This window comes from Amblyomma mixtum, chromosome 3, assembly GCF_055824585.1.
Source record: "Amblyomma mixtum isolate Tamu chromosome 3, ASM5582458v1, whole genome shotgun sequence".
In the NCBI taxonomy this organism is placed as follows: domain Eukaryota; kingdom Metazoa; phylum Arthropoda; class Arachnida; order Ixodida; family Ixodidae; genus Amblyomma; species Amblyomma mixtum.
In genome coordinates, this window is record NC_143014.1 from 291,605,387 (window position 1) to 291,611,071 (window position 5,685).

General features: G+C 43.9%; 2 non-coding genes across 2 annotated transcripts; both read left to right on the forward strand.

The window, feature by feature from the left end:
• Nucleotides 1–1,111: 1,111 nt before the first annotated feature.
• On the forward strand, nt 1,112–1,185 carry TRNAT-GGU (transfer RNA threonine (anticodon GGU)). Its single transcript has one exon. It is a non-coding gene; the product is annotated as a tRNA-Thr (tRNA).
• Nucleotides 1,186–1,391: 206 nt separating this feature from the next.
• TRNAT-GGU (transfer RNA threonine (anticodon GGU)) lies at nt 1,392–1,465 on the forward strand. The gene has a single exon. It is a non-coding gene; the product is annotated as a tRNA-Thr (tRNA).
• Nucleotides 1,466–5,685: the final 4,220 nt, after the last annotated feature.

The window sequence follows — 5,685 nt, forward strand, 5'->3', positions numbered from 1 at the left end:
GTCAAATCAAGGTTCCCCCTGTATGCAGATGACAAGGAGGCATGCTTGGCCATGTTTTTGGACCCACGCTTCAAATCCACCATATTCAGAGTCGACAAAGAAAAGATGATGTGGCTAAAAGATTTAGTGCTTCAACAGCTGTCCCTGTGTGCTGCTGACCCAGAAGCTAAGAAGCAGAGGCCAGAACTCTGTGCACAGCAGTCTTCTAATGTGTGGAACGCATTTGACAGTTTAGTGAGGAATGCTGTGGAAACTGAAGCAGTTTCTGCTGCAGAATGGGAGTTTGCTGCTTACTCAGAGGAGGCATTGTTGAAACGAGACAGTGACCCATGCGACTGGTGGCGTACCGTGGGTTCTTTCAGGTACCCCAGTCTGTGTCAAAGCTCAGCACAAAGTACCTCGCAATACCTGCCACTTCAGTGCCAAGTGAGAGGGCATTTTCTGTGGCTGGAGAAGTCGTTTCAGCTAGAAGGGAACGACTTCTGCCTGACCATGTGGAGCAGCTGGTTTTCCTTCACGACAACCTTTAATGTTCATCTCAGCGACTTGCATTTGTGCTCATGGCAAGCTAGCCTTCATCAATCCTGTGTACTAGTCATTTTCTGTGATATTTTCACTCCTCTAAGAAATATGTTCTAGACTTTGACACTTTTTTGTGCAGCCACACACACCTTTTGTGTTCATTTAATCATTGATAGTTGGACTGTGATGTTCTTGGATGCTCAAATAAATGTTTTGTAATGGTTAAATGCGTCTGCCCTTCATTATTCGATATTCGATTCGATATTCGGGATTAAGTATTCGTATTCGATTCGTATTCGAAAAATTTGATATTCGCACACCCCTACAGAATATATATTGTACCATACGGCTACAAAGGGAACAAGGTCCCGGGTTCGAACCCCGGACCAGGACGAATTTTTCTTTTTCTTTAACCCGGGACCTTGTTTCCTTTGTAGCCGTATGGCTGCGCTTGGGTGGATGCCAATGAGTAACTACTCCCTTATTACAAATTTACTCCACCTTGGGGGTTTCCCCTAAACATTTCACCAACACTGTTCCCACTTCGAGTTATTGATCAATTCGCTCTCGCCGTACCATAAGCTTGCCGTCCCGGTTAGCTCAGTTGGTAGAGCGACTGCTCCGGTGTAGCAGTGGCCCCGGGTTCGAACCCCGGACCAGGACGAATTTTTCTTTAACTACGAAGTTTTTGAGAAAGCTGTATAGCTTTCCTTTGTAGCCGTATGGCTGCGCTTGGGTGGATGCCAATGAGTAATTACTCCCTTATTACAAATTTACTCCACCTTGGGGGTTTCCCTTAAACATTTGACCAACACTGTTCCCACTTCGAGTTATTGATCAATTCGCTCTCGCCCTACCATAAGCTTGCCTCCCGGTTAGCTCAGTTGGTAGAGCGACTGCTCTGGTGTAGCGGTGGTCCCGGGTTCGAACCCCGGACCAGGACGAATTTTTCTTTAACTACGAAATTTCTGAGAAAGCTGTATAGCTTTCCTTTGTAGCCGTATGGCTGCGCTTGGGTGGATGCTAATGAGTAATTACTCCCTTATTAGAAACAGATCCGACACTTCCTCCAAACCGCTCCATTATTCACGATACTATACCTGCTTTTACATGTTCTTCAGCAGGAGTTTTGTCACGAATAGAAAACATTGAACTTTCATCCTCTGGTGGAATTTACAATATCAACGCTAAAATACGCATTAATACCAGAGATATATGTTCATCTCTTTTGTGCTTGTTATTCGCTCAGTCACTCTTCACAGGTCAACTGCCCATAGCCTGAAAAAATGGAAAGGTCGTTCCAGTCTAAAAATCAGCTAATAAGAACTCGCCGCTTAATTACCGTCCAATGTATCTAACTAGTATTCCCTGGAAAATCTTGGAATATGTCATCTATACCCACATCATGGCATTCTTTGATTCGAACAACTTTTTCCATCCTGCTCAGCACGGGTTTTTCCGGGGTTACTCCTGCGAGCCCCAACTTGCTACATTCATTCATGATCTGCATGCTAACCTTGATTCTAATCTACAGACTGACATCGTCTTTTCTAGATTTTGCCAAAGTCTTTGAGAAAGTAACTCATAAACGCCTACTGATAAAACTTTCTGGATTAAATTTAGACCTACATATTTTGAAATGGATTGAAGAGTTCTTGACTAATCGTTCGCAGTTTGTCTCCGTTAACAATGAGAACTCTAACTCACTCTTAGTAACGTCGGGCGTCCCACAGGGATCTTGGCCCACTTCTGTTTCTCATTTTCATTAATGATCTGCCTTCAAACGTAACATCTAACATACGCATGTTCGCTGACTGCTGTGCACTTTATCGTGCTTCTCACCACGGCTGACCAATCTTCTTTTCAAAATTGTGTAATGCTGTTCAGGAGTGGTGTAATAATTGGCTAATGGAACTTAACTCCCATAAGTGTAATCTTTTGTCTATTAGCTGTCGCCGTAACCCTCTAATCTTATCTTACGTAATATCTGAAGTTCCCTTACAATTAGTTCAGTCATACAAGTATCTAGGCATAACAATATCTAGCGATCTTTCTTGGAGCTTGCATGCTACTAACATATATAATATCATCAGCAAACAAGACTTTAGGATTCCTAAAGCGCCATCTTCACCGTGCTCCCCAACATGTAAGGTTATTAGCTTACAAATCACTCGTGAGATCCAAGCTAGAATTTGCATCGCCCATATGGAATCCACATCAAGAATATATCTCATGAATGCCCTCGACTCTGTTCAAAGTCGCGCTGCTCGTTTCATTCATTCATCGTTCTCTTATGACATCAACGTTTCCTCCTTAAAAAACGGCATCCGGAATATCACCCTTATCATTCCGTCGTCGCAGTGCCAGCCTGTCTTTATTTCACAAATTCTTCCTCAGTCCTATACAAATTACACCTTACACTCTTCCCCCAGAACGCATATCTCATCGCACCAGCCATCACCTACAAGTTGCCCGTCCACGCTCACGCACCGTCGCTTTTTCTAATTCCTTCTTTCCTCGTGCAGCCGCAGACTGGAATGGCCTTCCAAACAACGTTGCCATCATCACTTGCCCAAGTCTTTTCGATGATAATGTAAAAACTTTCCTGTTAATGTGAATTTGTGCTTTTAATTCTTGCCACCCCTTATGTAACACCCCTTTTAAGGGGCCTTTAAGGTAATAAAATGAAATCAAATGAAAACTCCATGTGTTTATTTCTGCTATATATATGTACACACAGTGATGTGCTGCTTGATCAAACAATACAATTATGTAACTACGTAATATATATATATATATATATATATATATATATATATATATATATATATATATATATATAGTAGTTGCAGGAGGTCTTGTCGTTCAATGGGCCAGGAAAACTTGTAGAAGAAGGGGTCACAACCTTGCAATTATCTTAATTTAATACCGACAGTTTCGGACGGAGGACCGTCCTTCCTCAGGGTATACACAAGAATGGACACAGTTTCTCATTTTCTACGCAGCGTGCGCAAAGGGTGAGGTGAAACCACTCCCTCTCCCGTTAGTGGAAAGGGACGCAAAGTCAGTATAAGCCGCAAGTGCTCCAGTCCATTTAGGGGGAAGAGGGTGACGGTTGCGAAGGACAGGGAAGGGGGAAAAACATATATGCACAAAAATATAAAAATAAAGGAAGCAAAAGTAACATTAAAAACTAAAAATAAATATAGGAAGGCAACGGCGGAGGCTTGGGTAACAAAGCTATAGAAATAGATAGGGAGGGAACTAGTTGCTTCTCAGAAGGAATGTTTCGAGAGAAGCTCCCTTCGGTGTGGGTGGTGAACCCAGCAGAATTAACACAAACAATATTCTAACAAGGAAAGTACAAAGCAAAACCACAAATAAAACAAAAAAGAAACACAAAAAGAAGAAAGAAACAAGCGCACGCATGCATGTGTACAGTGTATAACATCACAGAACGGACCGCTCCCCAGCGGTGCAGGTGTTTTGGACCGTTGTAACGTGAGTTACGAGTCAGCCACAACATTTAGAGCTGTTTAAGACAAGCCCGTTATCGCCACGGCGAAAGCGCGGCGCCGCGGTCGAGGGAGGCAGGGCGGCCGGCCAGACGCCGTGCGGGAACCCGATCCCGCAGCCGAGTGCCGCGGCGTCCGACCCACAGTAGGCCATTCCCTTCGTGCTTTTCGTCGCGAAGGCATTCGAGTACAGACTGGTTTTTCAAAAGAAGGGGCCGAAAGGACGGGTGAGAAGGAACCTAAAAAGTAAGTACGTTCAGAAAAAAAAAAAAATTAAGAAAAGTAAGAATGGGGACGTGGGACCCCGCAGAGTGCAGGCTTCATGGAAGAGGAGGGATAGGCGTTCAAATTGTTCTAGCTAGTTAGGCTTTTGAGGAAGGTAAAATTGCCCAAGTTTTCATTAATTCCATGTGTTAGTGTCCGAAATTTGTGTATGAAATACGACTCTCTTTGTTCTCTTTGGCGACTTGTTTGGAAACCGGATTGGAGAAGGATGACGTGAATGTTTTCGAATGCATGCTGGGGCAGGCACAGGTGCTTAGAAAAAGGAAGATTTGGCAGCGCGTGAGTATGGGCCTTGTGGTTGTTAAAACGCAACCTGAACGGTGTTTCAGTTTGACCGATGTATTCCATGCCACACACACTGCAGTGTAGCATATACACTACGTTCGCGCTGTCGCAATTCAGGGTTTCCCTAATCCTGAAGGTGAAATCGGAGAATGTTCCTTTAGCGATGGTTGTAGTCTGCATATGACTGCAAACCTTGCAACGTGGCTTACGGCACGGTTGACATCCAGGACTCGGGTTGGAGTTGGGCGTTGTTTTGGACTTAACTAAAATGTCCCTCAGGTTCCTACTGCGCCGGTATACTGCTCTTGGTGGTTGTTTAAAAATGAGAGACAAGTGACTGCTTTGCTGGATAATATTAAAATGTTTTGATAGGATACTATTAACACGTGGAATGTTAGATGAATGCGTGAGAATAAGGTTGTTTGGCCTTTCACTATCCCGCGATTGTGGGGAATTTATTATTTTATTCCTGTCTAAACCACGAGCTTTCAGGATAGCGTCATCGACGATGGACGCTGGATATTCCTTAAGTAAAAGATTTGTTTTTAGCTGCTCAGCATGGTGGTCAAAGTCTTCGAGCTCAGAGCAAATCCGTCGGTATCTGTGAGCCTGTGAGTAGGGTATGCCAGTCTTGCAGTGCCGTGGGTGGCTGCTCTTAAAATGTAGGTACTGCTGGCGGTCAGTGGGTTTTTTGTAGAGGGTTGTCCTAAGCACGCTGCCTTTTTTCTCTATTTGAACGTCCAAAAAGTTTATAAATTTTGTGGAGATGCTGTGGGTGAACGATATGGAAGGATGAAATGCGTTATACCTCGCTATGAATGCCAAGAGGCTGGCTTCGTCGTGCGGCCAAATGAAAAAAATATCGTCCAGGAAACGTTTATAAAGGAGTGGTTTCAAGGACTGAGTGTCAAGGAATTCTGTTTCCAGTGCTGCCATGAATAAGTTAGCGTAGGCCGGAGCCATCTTTGTTCCCATCGCCGTGCCGTTGACCTGAAGATAGTGTCTTCCCTCAAATTCAAAGTTGTTGTAGTTCAGTACTAAGCCTAGGATTTCAGAAAGAGTTTCCTCATCAAGATGA